The 16,736-nt window shown below is 40.8% G+C and overlaps 1 protein-coding gene across 2 annotated transcripts in view; it reads left to right on the forward strand.

Annotated features, from left to right (window-relative positions):
* The window catches only part of LOC138420283 (interferon-induced very large GTPase 1-like), a 71,634-nt gene extending 61,228 nt beyond the window's left edge, over positions 1-10,406 (forward strand). The window contains exon 3 of one of the 2 annotated variants that reach the window (XR_011249205.1): positions 10,085-10,406. The gene's annotated coding sequence lies outside the window, so the exon portion shown is untranslated. Of the gene's footprint in view, positions 1-3,850; positions 4,590-10,084 lie in introns of those variants that run through there. The other variant, XR_011249204.1, reaches the window with a different exon arrangement.
* The last annotated feature ends 6,330 nt before the right edge of the window (positions 10,407-16,736 follow it).

The following is a 16,736-nucleotide window of genomic DNA, read 5'->3' on the forward strand; positions in this document are numbered from 1 at the left end:
TGGTTCCTATTTTGATTAATAAGGATGTGTTTGAGCCTAGTTACAATGCTTTAAAATTCACAATCTGAAACCACAATTATGTTGCACCAACCTAATATAATTGGAGAGTCTCCTAAAAGACTATTTATATTCCCTAAGAATTTATTTTACATATATATCTTTTCCTGTGGTTCCCACCCACGTCTCCTGCATTGCAGACAAATCCTTTACCACCTAAGCCACCAGGGAAGTCCATAATATTGGAGAGTTTCCTAAAGTTATTTATATTCCCTACAAATTTATTTTATATATATTTTTTCCCTTGTGGAAATGTGACCACAGTGGATAACTGGTAAGCATAATGGCTTTTGAAGAACTCCCAGGTTTTGTTATGACAGATTTTACTTTTCCCTTAGAACAAAGCCAGACATATTGCTTTGGCCTTTGATGGCACTGAGTTTGTAAAATTCATTTTGTCATCTTATCACACCCCACCCCTCCCTGTCATCAGAGAGCACTGGGTTGAGCTTCCTGTGTCACACGGCAGCTTCTGTTCTGCACATGGTGATGCACGTGTATCAGTGCTTCTCTCTTAACTCCTCTCTCCCTCTCCTTCCCCGCATGTGTCCACAAGTCCATTCTCTACACCTGCATCTTTATTTCTGTCCTGCAAATAGGTCCATTAGGACAGTTTTTCTAAATTACATCTATATATGTGTGTGTGTTACTATACTTGCTTTTCTCTTTCAGACTTACTTCAGAAGGTGTGGTACCGATACTACTTGGCCAATTTTTTGTTTTTTAATCTGTGTGCCTGCTTGTTGAAGTGATCTTCAATCCTTACTATACAGTTGTCTTTCCTGTTGGGATTTTTCTTTCCCTATGACTCTTAGGTCTTTTCCATTGAAGAAGACCCTTCAGCATTTGCTTCAGGGCAGGTCTATGATCGTGGAATGATTTTAGTTTTGTTTGTCTAAGATCTTTATCTCTCCTTCTATTCTAAATGACAGTCTTGCTGGATAGAGGACCCTGGGTTGCAGGGTTTTCCCTTACACCACTTTGACTATATTATGCCATTTGCTTCTGGCCTGCAAAGTTTCTGCAGAGAAACCAGATGGTAGCTTTAGACAGGTTCTCTTGTATATAACTTTTCCTCTTTCTGCCTTTAGAATTCTCTTTAATTACTGCCATTATAATTATGACATATCTTGGTGTGGGTCTGTTTGGGTTTATCTTGTTTGGGACCCTCTGTGCTTCCTATACCTGAATATCTGCTTTCTTCTTCAGGTTTGGGTTGTTTTCAGGCATAATTTCTTCAAATACACTTTTCATTTTCTCTCTCTTCTTCTGAAACATCTATAATGTGAATGTTGGCACATTTAATGGTTTCCCAGAGATTTCATAGATTGCTAACATTGTTTCTTAATTTGAATTTATTTCTGCTGTTCTGATTAGGTGATTTCCATTACTCTGTCTCCCAGATCATGTGTGTGTTCTTCTGAACCACTTAGTCTGCTATTCATTCCTTCTAGTGTTTTTTTTTTTAATCTCAGATATTGAATTATCTAATTTTGATTGGGTCTTTTTATATAATTTAGTTCCTTATTGAAATGATCACTATTTAGATCAATCATTTTCCCTTATTCAATTAACATTTTTCTTACCAAGTTCTGAAATCTTTATCTGGTAAATTGTTTATTCATTTTGTTGTTTGTGTGTGTTTTTTTTTTCCTGGAGTTGTCTCTTCCTCTTTCATTTGAGAGTAGTTCTTCTGCTTTTTTATTTTTGCTTAACATTCTCTGCCTCTGTCAATTTAGGTGAAACAGTTACTGTGGTCCTGAAGGGGTATTCTTTTCTGGAAGAACATCTACACATATTAAATGAGTCCAGTGCCTTTGGTGAGGAGCTGAATTTGACATGGACATCAGCCGCCTTTCTTCACCATGTACTGGCAGCTATCGCCTTGTAGAGGTCGGAATAGATATGGTGGAGCTACAGCCTGCAGTCTTTCTTCAGGCTATAAGAACTTCCTCGCTGCTTGTGGGACTTCTCTCTACCAGTGGTGGGGTCTGATCCCAAGTTGCTGATATGGAAGAACTTAGGGCCCGTCTTGTGTTTTCTCTGTCCCCTTAAAGTTATGTTTTCTTTCTCCCTGTTTCAGACCCTTTGCCAAAAAGGGAAGGAGTGAGGAAGTAAGTGGGGTTTATGCACCTCCGGAGGTCCTATGCTCTGCCTTTGTAGGCATCTGTGTATCCATGCAGATACAGCTACCCCAGATCTAATGCCATGTGTAGAGTGTAGAGTAAGTGGATGGAGCGTTGCTTGGTTGGAACTGGGATGCACAGTGAGACAGTCATGAGCATCCTGGCAGCTGCACTGCAATCTGAAGTCTGGGCTGCTTGTGGGGCACTGCCTGAGTAAGGGCCAGCAATGGCTGACACCTACCCACTGGTGCTCTGCCCTGGGAATGGATGGCCTCTGCATTGCAAGGTTGAGTATTTTCCCTGGTCCTGAAAGCCCTAGGTTCTGTGCCCCTCTGTGAAGTAAAATGCATGGGGCCAGGGTGTTCACTCCAATTGGGCCTGAGGAGTATGGTGAGGCAGCTGTTAGGGCAGATGTCTCTCCACCCTGAGAGAGGAATTGTTCATGAGTGGAACTGAGGTTTCTGTAGCCTTTTTATCGGTTCTTCAAAGTTCTCCAAGCAGCCAATGGGGCTTGTCCCCTATGCATAGGACCTCAAGACTAGGATGGCAAGTCTGTGACTCAACCTCTTCATGACCCAGAGTGGATGCCACCTGTGGGCTCTCCCTTTTCCTCTGAGCTCCATTCTAAGGGCACAGTTCCCAACCCAATCACTTTTCTTCCTAACCTACCTGATAACATGAGATCTTTCTAAGAGCCTTGATTATATAAGATTCCTTCAGCCAACTTCACGTTACATTTTAGTGAGAATTATTCCACATGTAGATGAATTTCTGTTGTGTTCATTGGGAACAGTGAGCTCCACATCCTCCCACTCTGCCATCTTGATCTCTCCCAGAATACATTTCATGCTAGATGAAATAATTGCTTGAATTCGATATGTAAACAATAAACCAGGCTCAAAAATGATCCCCTAAAATTGTATCTCAAATCACATCAAATCCAAATCTCTATTCGACTAAACTAACAAAATCTTGGATCTGTTTCTCCCTCGAATATGACCCAAAGCCCCAGGAGTACCTTTAGTAATTAACAATCTCTTCTAATGCTCTCAATATTCACTGGTGTTACCAGAGTGCAAGTGAACCCCTGCAGAGTCAGCAGAGTCCACAGTTGCTGCCATATTACTGGAAGCACTTCCCTAAGTGCATCCCTACCACTACCTTGGTGGCTACTCTTTGAGTTAGTCTTCTGACTCAGTTGCCCTTTGTCCTTTACCCAGCCATTCTGAAAATTCCTCAGGATCCTCTGCAATGGGGGCCATCCTAAATCCCCATTCACTGCGAGTTCTCTACAGTGACACTTCAGATCCTCCTTGGTGAATATTTATCCTGGATCCTAGAGTGCTCAGTACCATCTATTATAGGAAATTATAGGCTTCCCTGGTGGCTCAGATGGTCAAGAATCCACCTGCAATGTGGGAGACCTGGGTTTGATCCCTGGGTTGGGAAGATCCCCTTGGAGAAGGAAACGGCAACCCACTCCAGCATTCTTGCTTGGAGAATCCCCATGGACAGAGGAGCCTGGTGGGCTACAGTTCACGGGGCCACAAAGAGTTGGGCACAACTTAGCACAGCACAGCACGATGTCTGGAAATGTATAAGGTTTTCCCCTTGGCTTGGTAGAGGAAGCTTCCTTGAATTCCATCTTCTGTTTTACATCCCCACAGGAGGCTGAAATGGAATTTACACTGGAGGGTCCTTTAAGCAAGATTTAAATGGGAAGAAGGGATGGAAAGAATTAAATTTTCGAGTCGCTGCTTCAGATAAAGCACTGAAATTATCTCATTTGATTAACCCAATTTAAAATGGTAAGAGGAGAGAAAAACTGAAAGATGAAATCCAAGATCACAGAGTTAGAAAGTAATGAGAAAAAAGTGGGGACTAATGATTACAGCTATCTCTTAACTGGACAAATCAGGCCAAATTTTCAGATCCCTGTCATCTGCAAGCGTAATGCCACCTGATAATTTCCTCAGAACTCCATGTTTTCTGAAGTGAGTAGGATGGAGGTATGATCATACAACAGAAATAGGAAAAATTCAGGGTTCACAGGAGAAGAGGATGCTCTTCCTTTCTACCTCCTCCAGGAAGCAAAGCCCTACTGTTTGCAGCTGGGCACTGCCCTGAGAGGGAGAAAAGGCCACTAAAGGCTGGATCTAATGCCTCTGTGTCTTTCCCTGGTGTGATATTGTGATTTATAGTAAGAAATGTATATTCATTCTCGTTCCTGACACAGGGCTCCTCAAATCCTTTACTAATCACTTAACAAACATTTATCTTAAAAAAGTTTCTGGGACTTTGACATCAGACTGAGAAATGAAACCAAAAGTCTGTTCTCAGCATTGGGAGTGGACCTGAGTAACAAGCAGCAGCTATGCAGTGAAATAAACTTGTTTGTGAATCTGATTTTGAGTTCATGGGATTGCTTTACCCCCTAGTTAATTTATCATTTCCTGAAATCTTTTCACACATAGAAAATGTGCTCACGTTGTGAGAATCTAAGGTACCTCAGACAAAGATTCCATGATCTCTCCACAGCATAGCAATAGAGAAGACACAGGCACTGATACAAGGCCCAGCACTGAGTGCAAAAAGAAAAAAAAAAAAAAACTCCACTCATATAGAAATACTCAGGTTCAAAGCAAACACTGAAGGAACATGCAGCTGAAGACACTCTATTTGATATCCCTTGTTCGGACACATTTGTTCTTCAAACAAATTATGTGCTGGGGGAGAAAAGAATTCATAGTTGAATACCTGCTTCAGGTCAAGCGCTGGGTGGGACTGATCTATCTCATTTATCCTCATTAATGTGATGTGAAGTAGCTAGTGCTACTGGAAAATCATTCTACCACTGGACTGTTTCTTACTTAGATAGCCCCCCACACACATCTAAATACAGTTAGTAACTACTAGATCCTGGACGAATGAAGCAGCACATGTTTTAGGACTCAAAAGTATATATTCTAACATGTCTGTGATAATCAGATTGAGGGTTCAAAAATATTCCCCTAAAATGGTATCTCAAATTATGTCAACTCCAAGTCTGTATTTGACCAAATTCTCAAAAATCCTGGATCTGCTTCCCCCTCATATTGACCCCAAACCTGAGAGATACCTTTAGTAATTTGTAATCTCTTCTAAAGTTTTCAATATTCATGAGTGGTGCCAGAAAGCAACCGAATTCCTTTCAGAGCCAGCAAAATCCACGACTGCTCCCATATTGCTGGGAGCTCGTCCCTAAGTTCATTCTTACCACTTCCACAGTGGACTCTAAATTAAGCTTCTGACATGATTTCCCTTTGCATTCTTCCTGGTTATTCTGAAAATCACTCAGGTTCTTCTGAAATGGGGGCAACTCTATAAATTTTCTACGTTTGCTCTTCTAGATTCATATTAATAGATATTTATCCTGGATTCTTAAGTATTCAATATCATCAATTATAAAACCTATCCTAATGTCTAGAAAGGCATAGTAAGTTCTCCCCTTGGCTTGGTGGTGGAAGATTCCTTGAATTCCATCTTCTGTTTCACAGTGTGTGAAAGTGAAAGTTAGTCGCTCAGTCATGTCCAACTGTTTGCAACCCCATGGACTCTAGCCTACCAGGCTCCTTTGTCCTTGGAATTCTCCAGGCAAGAATACTGGAGTAGGTAGCCATTCCCTTCTCCAGGGATCTTCCTGACCCAGGGATCGAACCCAGGACTCCTGCCCTGCAAGTGGATTCTTTAGGGTCTGAGACACCTTCAAATTGGCACAATCAGTTTCAGTATCCGTGTCTGAGACTGAGATGGAGTTTACACTGGAGATTCCTTTAAACAGAACTCAAATGGGAAGAAGAGATGGAAAGAACTAATATTTTGAGCTCCTACCTCAGGTTGAGCCCTGGAATTCTCATTTCATCAACACAATGAAAAGTCACAAGAAGAAATGTTACTGAACTTTTATAAACTTGTGTCCATTAGCACATGTAATGCCAATCTGCTGACACCAAGTTTTGGTGAAGGAAACTGAAAGTGAAAGTCACTCAGTCCTATCTGACTCTTTGCAGACTGTACCCCTGGACTATACGCTCCATGGAACTGTCTAGGCCAGAATACCGAACAGGATAGCTGTTCACTTCTCCAGGGGATCTTCCCAATCCAAGGACTGAACCCAGGTCTCCCACATTGCAGGCTGATTCTTTACTAGATGAGCCACCAGGGAAGCCCAAGAATACTGGAGTGGGTAGCTTATCCCTGCTCCTGGAGATCTTCCCTATTCAGGAATCAAACCAGGGTCTCCCACACTGCAGGCAGATTCTTCACCAGCTGAGCTACGACACATGCTGCACTCATTAGAGAGCCATAAAAGGAGTCACATGGGCTCAAAAGGTCCAGATTCCCCAGTAGATTTCACAAAAGGCCTTTTTTTTTTTTTTTTAAGGCAAAGTGAGGGAGATAATCAAAATTGTGTGATCAGCTTGTGCATAATTCTCTGATTGGTTGATGGTGACATAACAAGTTGGTGTCATAGCGGTTAAACCATCAATCCTCAGACTCCAATCAGTCTGGGGGCCATGTTCTCATAGTCATAATGCAGTTAACTTCTTACATCTGGTGGAGGCTTTATAGTATTTGCAAAACAACTCAAGAAGTTGTATCAGACACCATTATCTATGTACTTCAGCAAGAAACTAAAGATCCTGTGACTCCTATATGGCTGATCCGTTGTTTAAATTGTTACCAGTTCTCCTGGCCCAGCTGCTATTTTTTGTTACTACAAATTCACCATCTTTAAATCAAGTCTTGAGTCAGTCATTTGTGATTCAGGAGAGACCTGGGAGACTAAAGCTTTTCTATAAAGAGGCAGATAGAGCACATGGGAGGGTGGGCAGTTTCGTTTAGGGAAAGCCCTATAGGGTCCAACTTAGTTACTGAAAACCTGAGAAAGATTAAATGTGTGACCAAAGTCTGCACAATTAGAAAGTAACAACAATGGAGTTCAGGCCCACTTTCCATGTAAATACATACCTTTAAGGAGACTAGTACAGATAGGCATTCCTAAACTTGACAAATCAGCCCCAATTTTTATATCCCTGTCATCTGCAAGGATAATGCCACCTAAATATTTGCTTAGAAATTCATGTTTTCTAAAAGGAGTGGACTGAAAGTAGGGTCAGAGAGTAGAAGCAGAGAATCTCAGGATTCACAGAAAAGGATGCTCTTCTTTCTACCTCTACCTAGGGCTAGCAAAGCCCTGCTGGTTGCAGCTGGTCACTGCCCTGAGAGGTAGGGGGACAAGTCCACTGAAAGGAGGATCTGATGTCTCTGTGTCTTTCCCTGTGTAATAATGTTATTTATAATGAGAAATATATAAGTAATCTTTGTCCCAGTTCATAAAACAGATTCTTGAAATGCTTACAAATTCCTAAGTAATAAGAATGGTAGAAGTACTTTTGTTCTAATGAGACAACTCTGGTTGTGCCCCTGGGTGGGAGATGGTCACCAGAAAGACAAAGCCATGATTAGAAGTTTCATATTTTCAGGCCTCCACTTCCCATTCTCCAGAGAGGGGCTGGAAATTAACTTAAAAATAGATGAATCCTATGTGAGAAAGCCTACATAAAATCCCAATAGCATGGGGTTTGAAGGGCTTTCAGTTTGGTGAACACATCCACATATACCAAGAGAGGGTTGGACCCCTATTCCACAGGGACAGAAGCCACCCAGACCTCAACCTATGTATCTCTTCCTCCATCTGTTCATCTGTATCCTTTATCACCTTCTTTACTAAACTAGCAAACACAAGTCTTCCCTGAGTTTTAGAAGCTTCTCTAGCAGGCACATCAATCCTGAAGAAGCAGCTTTCTGGAATTTCTGATTTATAGCCAAGTCATACAGAAGTTGAGGGTAATCTGGGGATCTACTGCCTGAAATTGACATGTGAAGCCAGTGGCAGTCTCCTGGGACTGGGCCCTTAAACTGTGGGACCTGACAGTACATTCAGAAAGATACATTGTGTCAGAATCAGATTAAATTGTAGGACACCTGGCTAGTGCTACAGAATTGCTTGCTGTAGGGAAAGCTCCACACACATTGAAACAAAGGAAAACTGTTTTTGTTTTTTCCTTAAACAGCAAGGTTGTCTGATTATTTCCTCCTCTTCTTCCTCTCTTTTGATGGGATACAGTGCAGGTGCCCCAACACCTGCCACTTGGGTGTGTAGATTATTTCAACCTGAATGTAAGGAAGGTCCAAAAGACTCTGAAAGAGCCTTTGAACTTCCACATAACTGCCTAAGAGATTAGAATATAGAGCCTGTTCCAGGAGAGATAAAGCACTATAGATAACTATGCAACACTATAGATAACTATAGTGAACTATGAACCAGGTGTGCTGAACAGGGAGGAACTTAGCGAGGCCAGTTCGATCGAAGTCCTCTCTGTGTCGCATTCTCTCTAGATTGACCAGTGAACATTTGTTTAACAAACATTACTTAGGTCACCCTCTCCACACTCATAAGCAAATATAGCTAGGAACTGCTGGATCCTGGACTTAAACCATATGCTGACATTTAAACTCTAGGCTACTAGAAAACATTTTCATTCCTGTTCTAAAAGCAGGAAAAGGGAAGTCTTATTGGACGGGTACCACTCCAGCCCTTCTTATACCTTCCTCGTGTCTCATGTCACTCACTGAAATCACTGTTAATATTCCCACATATAACTGAAGACACAGGCTCAGACAGACCAATTGTTTTCTTACTCAGTCATGACATTTTGTTCATCTGTATGGTTCATGCACTACGTTTGGGATACAAAGATGAATAAGACAGATTCCCCACAACTGGGAGGAACAAAGGGAGGTGGGGGTGTTTGAGGCTGGGGGCTGGGAGAAATGAGGCAGACGAGCAGCAGCTACAGTGCACACACTGTGATGGGGCATCGCAGGTGGAGTCAGGGCTCTGAGAGCAGCACAGACAGCTCAGTCCAGGCCCGTGTAGGGGAGACGCACAGGGGCACCGGGAGTGGAAAGGGGAAATACGAGATGACCTGGGTAGCATTTCTAGAGGTCCTGGGGAAAATGAGCATGAGGTTCTCCTCCAGGAAGACATGTGCAGACATACACAGCTTGAAACAGAGGAACAATGGAGCAGGTGGTACTGTTTACAGGCAAAATTATAATGAATTAAATCATGGGGTAAGATAATAATCAGTGAAACAAAATGCTTTACACGAGATGTGGACTATATAGAGGGCCTGTACCAGAAAACCCTAGGGAAGGAAATGGCAACCCACTCCAGTATTCTTGCCTGGAGAACTCCATGGACAGAGGAGCCTGCTGGGCCATAGACTGTGAAATCTAAAAAAAAGTTATACAAATGAACTTATTTACAAAACAGAAAGAGCCTCACAGATTTAAAGAACAAACTTACAGTTACCAGGGGAAAATGGTGGAGGGAAGGGATAGATTGGGAGTTTGGTACTGACATGTACGCAGTGCTATTTTTAAAATAGTTAGCCAACAAGGACCTACAGTATAGCTCAGGGAACTGTGCTGAATATTCTGCAATAACCTAAATGGAAAAATAATTTGGAAAAGAATAGGTACACCCGTGTTGCCAGTACACTTTGAACTTTATACCATTTATGGCCTCAGACTTGTATTGTGGGGCCATAAAATTAACTACTTACTTACTCATCTCTCTCAAACTCTATTGGTAAGTTTTAAGCCCTCCAAGGCATGACCCTGTTTTATACTTCGTTCCTTGGGTCATCCTACCGCCTCACACATAAAAGGACTCGATTTATTTTTGGAAAGAATATAGGCATGCATTCAAAAATGATGAACAATGACAAAATGATGAACCACTTTGACATAAAGAAATAACAGCCATTATCATTGTCTTTTTTTCTTTCTAGAGATTTAAAAATATCTTTCAAATTAAGTCAAAGAAAACACCCAATGAAACTGCTTCTTCTCACAGAGACACTCATCCAGTCAATAATAAGGAAGAAACAATGCAAAATCAACACGTTCCTGACTTGATCAAGTGGCTTACTCTGGAAAGTTATTATCCCAAAAAGATGACCAAAGTAAATTCTCTTTTGATAAGTAAGACCTTCCTCCATTAGCTCATGTTAGTGTTCAATCATCCAAATCAGCTAATACAATTTTGAAACTTTGTTAATTTTCTACTCAACCACACAGCTAGAACAATAAAGCAGTTAAAGCAAGTTCCCTGAGGAAGACATTCTAATGTGCCCTTGTCTCTTTTCCGGAATTCTTTCCCTATCCTGTTTCTCCCATGTTCTTTATCTGGTGCTCACCCTAGGGCACCATAAATAAACATGCACACACACACGCTCCCCCCCAACATTAGTTTTCCATTTGCAATAACCTTAACACCCAGGAATCACAATGCAAACACAATTGTAAATCACAATTATATAAACAAATATAAATCACAATTATAAATGAATGAATGAATGAATGAATAAGTAGGATACTTTAAAATCAGCTGATCTTTTAAAGAGGGGGAAAATAACCCAAAAGTGAAACCAGTTTTTCACTTCCTGCTTGCCCTTTTACCACAGAGGGAGGTGAAGTTTAGACTGGAGATATAAATAAGAAAACTGCCAGACTCGGGAAAGGAACCTGTTCTGCTTTCTTGCTCATCTCTCTGGAGCACACTGAAGACAGGAGCTTGGCCTGAAGGAGACAGGTAAGTGAAGGAAAAGGAGAGAATTGGGTAGACAGAGAGATGCAACAACATACTCAGAGACTAAAATAAAAACAGAAATTGATGGAAACGGGAATAGGGACAGGCAGAGATCAAGGCAGATTAAGGCATGATGAGAACACAAATATGAACCTAACATTCTCTTTGTTCCAATAAACAGCTCCAAATCTGAGGGAAAGGGAGCACATTATCAAAAGAGACAAACAATTTGGTAACTTCTATTGTCAAATAAAAATAAATCTAAACTGACATAAAAGAGACTTCATTTGAAAGGATTATTGCAATAAAGGGAAAAGAGATTATTGTAATAGAGAAAACAATTCAAACAGAACTGCAAGCATCTCAAAGGACAGGCAAAAAGGAATTTTCTTCAGTAGGGAAGGGTCAACAGGCTAGAATGAACACAGAATAGAGGGAGTGTAAAAAAAAGAAATATTTTTATTTTTAGGAGGGATCATTAAGGAGGGGTTGTATGCTGGATCAGAACATGGATGGGTCAACATTAAGGGGGCTGAAAAGGAGAGAAGTTTAATTAATGTTTACTTTCAAACACTCCAGTTGATTAGGGGGACAAACAGCTCAGTGAAAGCTTCATGAGGCAAAGAATGGAATTGAAGGGTCTTTGTCTTATGCTTTCTGCCATAAGGGTGGTGTTGTCTGCATATCTGAGGTTATTGATATTTCTCCTGGCAATCTTGATTCCAGCTTGTGCTTCTTCCAGCCCAGTGTTTCTCATGATGTACTCTGTATAGAAGTTAAATAAGCAGGGTGACAATATACAGCATTGACGTACTCCTTTTCCTATTTGGAACCAGTCTGTTGTTCCACGTCCAGTTCTAACTGTTGCTTCCTGACCTGCATACAGATTTCTCAGGAGGCAGGTCAGGTGGTCTTGTATTCCCATCTCTCTCAGAATTTTCCACAGTTTATTGTGATCCATACAGTCAAAGGCTTTGGCATAGTCAATAAAGCAGAAATAGATGTTTTTCTGGAACTCTCTTGCTTTTTCGATGATCCAGCAGATGTTGGCAATTTGATCTCTGGTTCCTCTGCCTTTTCTGAAACCAGCTTGAACATCAGGAAGTTCACGGTTCATGTATTGCTGAAGTCTGGCTTGGAGAATTTTGAGCATTACTTTACTAGCATGTGAGATAAGTGCAATTGTGTGGTAGTTTGAGCATTCTTTGGCATTGCCTTTCTTTGGGATTGGAATGAAAATGGACCTTTTCCAGTCCTGTGGCCACTGCTGAGTTTTCCAAATGTGTTGGCATATTGAGTACAGCACTTTCACAGCATCATCTTTCAGGATTTGAAATAGCTCAACTGGAATTCCATCACTTCCACTAGCTTTGCTCGTAGTGATGCTTTCTAGGGCCCACTTGACTTCACATTCTAGGATGTCTGGCTCTAGATGAGTGATCACAACATCATGATTATCCGGGTCGTGAAGATTTTTTTATACAGTTCTTCTGTGTATTCTTGCCACCTCTTCTTAATATGTTCTGCTTCTGTTAGGTCCAGACCATTTCTGTCCTTTATAGAGCCCATCTTTGCGTGAAATGTTCCCTTGGTATCTCTAATTTTCTTGAAGAGATCTCTAGTCTTTCCCATTCTGTTGTTTTCCTCTATTTCTTTGCATTGATTGCTGAAGAAGGTTTTCTTATCTCTTCTTGCTATTCTTTGGAACTCTGCATTCAGATGCTTATATCTTTCCTTTTGTCCTTTGCTTTTCACCTCTCTTCTTTTTATAGCTATTTGCAAAGCCTCCTCAGACAGCTATTTTGCTTTTTTGCATTTCTTATCCATGGGGATGGTCTTGATCCCTGTCTCCTATACAATATCACAAACCTCCATGCATAGTTCATCAGGCACTCTATCAGATCTAGGCCCTTAAATCTAACTTCCACTGTATAATCATAAGGGATTTGATTTAGGTTATACCTGAATGGTCTAGTGGGTTTCCCTACTTTCTTCAATTTAATTCTGAATTTGGTAATAAGGAGTTCATGATCTGAGCCACAGTCAGCTCCTGGTCTTGTTTTTGTTGACTGTATAGAGCTTCTCCATCTTTGGCTGCAAAGAATATAATCAATCTGATTTTGGTGTTGACCATCTGGTGATGTCCATGTGTAGAGTCTTCTCTTGTGTTGTTGGAAGAGGGTGTTTGCTATGACCAGTGCATTTTCTTGGCAAAACTCTATGGCCCTTTGCCCTGCTTCATTCCATACCCCAAGGCCAAATTTGCCCGTTACTCCAGGTGTTTCTTGACTTCCTACTTTTGCATTCCAGTCCTCTATAATGAAAAGGACATCTTTTTTGGGTGTTAGTTCTAAAAGGTCTTATAGGTCTTCATAGAGCCATTCAACTTCAGCTTCTTCAGTGTTACTGGTTGGGGCATAGACTTGGATAACTGTGATACTGAATGGTTTGCCTTGGAAATGAACAGAGATCATTCTGTCATTTTTGAGATTGCATCCAATACTGCATTTCAGACTGTTTTGTTGACCATGATGGCTACTCCATTTCTTCTGAGGGATTCCTGCCCACAGTCGTAGATATAATGGTCTACTGAGTTAAATTCACCCACTCTAGTCCATTTTAGTTTGCTGATTCCTAGAATGTTAATGATCACTCTTGCCATCTCTTGTTTGACCACTTCCAGTTTGCCTTGATTCATGGACCTGACATTCCAGGTTCCTATGCAATATTGCTCTTTACAGCATTGGTCCTTGCTTCTATCACCAGTCACATCCGCAGCTGGGTATTGTTTTTGCTTTGGCTCCATCCCTTCATTCTTTCTGGAGTTATTTCTCCACTGATCTCCAGTAGCATGTTGGGCACCTACTGACCTGGGGAGTTCCTCTTTCAGTATCCTATCTTTTTGCCTTTTCCTACTGTTCATGGGATTCTCAAGGCAAGAATATTGAAGTGGTTTGCCATTCCCTTCTCCAGTGGACCACATTCTGTCAGACCTCTCCACCATGACCTGCCCGTCTTGGGCTGCCCCACGGGCATGGCTTGGTTTCTTTGAGTTAGACAAGGCTGTGGTCCTAGTGTGATTAGATTGACTAGTTTTCTGTGAGTATGGTTTCAGTGTGTCTGCCCTCTGATGCCCTCTTGCAACACCTACCATCCTACTTGGGTTTCTCTTACCTTGGGCGTGCAGTATCTCTTCACGGCTGCTCCATCAAAGAGCAACTGCTGCTCCTTACCTTGGATGAGGGGTATCTCCTCACCATCGCCCTTCCTGACCTTCAACATGGGATGGCTCCTGCAGGCCCTCCTGCGCCCATGCAGCCACCGCTCCTTGGACCTGGGGTTGCTCCTCCCGGCTGCCGCCCCTGGCCTCGGATGCAGGGTACCTCCTCTCGGCCGTCTAGCTACTGGAATAAGGCAAAACAAAAAAGAAGAAAGAAAAAACATATTAATTATAAAGGAAAAATAAAACTGTGTGTATTGTAGACAAAATGATTATCTACACAAGAAATCTGAAGGAATCAACAAAAAGAAAATTTCTCTTAGAATAAACAAGTTCAGAACGGTTATAGGAAATCAACAAGTAGCAATTAATTTTAATTCTATATATGTATAAAAAACAAGTATAATCTGAAATTTAAAATAAAATGTCACTTGCAATTGTCCCAAAGGAAAGCAAAATACATATTAATCTAACAAACTATGGAAAAGATATGTCTGATGAAAATTTTAAAATGCTAATGAGAGGGCTTCTTTGGTGGCTTAGTGGTAAAGAATCTGCCTGCCAATGAGAAAGACAAGGTTCAATACCTGGTCAGGGAAGATCCCACAAACCGCGGAGCAACTAAGACTGTGTGCTACAACTACTGAGCCTGTGCTCTAGAGCCCGGGAGCCACAAGCGCCGAGCCCATGTGCCACAGCTACTGAAGGCCATGTACCCTAGAGGCCATGCCCCACAGTCAGATAAGAGAAGCCACCACCGTGAGAAGCCACTGCTCTGCAACTAAAGTGTAGCATCCACTAGCCATAACTAGACAAAAGCCGGCACAGCAGTGAAGACCTAGCACAGCTGAACAACAAAAACACAAAATAAAATGTTGTGAGAGAAACACAGCAATCAGCCACCAGCGCAGCTGAACAACAAAAACACAAATAAAATACTGTGAGAGAAACTCAGCTCTCAGCTACCTTCTAATTTCCTGAACTCTCAAAAAGGCCTTTGTAGCCCCAATCTCCTTCTATAAGTATCCTTACCTCCCAATCCATCTAATTCCAACAGAAATCAGTGCAGCTTCAGCCCTTCATCTTTCTACAGGTTTCATTGACACAGCCACACCATACTGAAACACCAGGAGAAACACACAATTTTCTCTGTGCCAAAATAGCAACTTAACATTTTATGGTTGGCTTAAGAATAGTACTCACACAATGCATTATGATATTTTAGTTATGATTATATTTTTCTCTGGACTGTAGGCAGCTCAGGAGAGGGATTGTATTTTGTAGTTCTTTTAATCTGTCCCAGTACCTACACTTGGCATACAGTAGAAGTAGATAATCAATATACTTGAATATAATTACTGAGCAAAATGTTTATTTAGAGAAAGGGAATTTCATCACACCATAATCTGTGACAGTTTGAATATTATCGTTTCTCATTTTGTGTGAAAGTTCAAGGGATAGTGATTGATTATATAGGGGAGTATGCATATGACCAAGAATAAGTAAAATTAAGATTTTGAGATGCCCTGTTATTCATGCATGTAACCATGGGTATTTTGTTCAATGTCTGCCAGCTCGTAAGCGATATAAATCCAATTAAATTCATATTTTCTGACTATTTTTAGTGTATGTTATTATAGCACTCCCTATGTTTGACCTGATTCCTATGATCACAGTTGCAATTACTTATGAAATTTATTTTGCTTAATGTCAGTTTTTCCATTAGATTAAGTTTCACAAATGCAGGAACAAGTCTTCTGTTCACAAATTTTTTCCTATGTCTAACAGTAAGTGTTTGATGATTTTTTTTTTAAGTAAAATCATATTTTTTTCACTCTTATCTACTTACTGGTATATGTTCATATCAAACAAACTGGTATCTCTCTCTTTCTCAAAGGTGAGTATCTAAGTAACTGACTTATTGCTCTTACCCACCTTTATCTTTCTACCATCAGTAGTATCAGTTGCTAGATTTCTTCATTATCTCTATAGTCTCCAGGCAAAATTGACTCCATTTTATTCTATTTCTTCTGTATTACATTTGTTAATCTAATTTCTTTGGGATACAGAACCTCCATTTTTCAGCATTAGCATATAGCAGGTTATATGAGTTCAAACTATTTTTTTAATTGGCTATATAAACAGCCCCAAACTCCACAGGTAATTTGGAGAGCTGATGCAAATCTGGCTTTCTGAGAATAACTCTGATCATGAAGGCCTAACCTGAAATACTTTCCTATGTAAACAAAGTCCCAGGACTTATTCTTTGGTGAGTAACATCCTTGTTCTTGTCCTAATATCCTCTATCTCTGTGTTCTTCTTTTGCCTATAAAACACATTCCATTTTAAATACCCCAAAAGTGGGATCACACAGCATTTGTCCTTCTGTGACTGGCTTCTTTCACTCAGCATAATATCCATGCTCTCACCTCTGGCAGGTGTCCTACTTTTTTAAGGCTGAATAATATACCACTGTATACATATACCATGTCTTCTTTATTCATTTATCTATTGATGGACATTTAGGTCGCTTCCACATCTTTGCTACTGCAAATAAGGTTGCACAATCCCACATATATGAAGTAATTAAAATAGACAAACTCATAGAAACAGAGAATAGAATAATGATTTT

Source organism: Ovis canadensis, chromosome 15 (genome assembly GCF_042477335.2).
Source record: "Ovis canadensis isolate MfBH-ARS-UI-01 breed Bighorn chromosome 15, ARS-UI_OviCan_v2, whole genome shotgun sequence".
In the NCBI taxonomy this organism is placed as follows: Eukaryota; Metazoa; Chordata; class Mammalia; order Artiodactyla; family Bovidae; genus Ovis; species Ovis canadensis.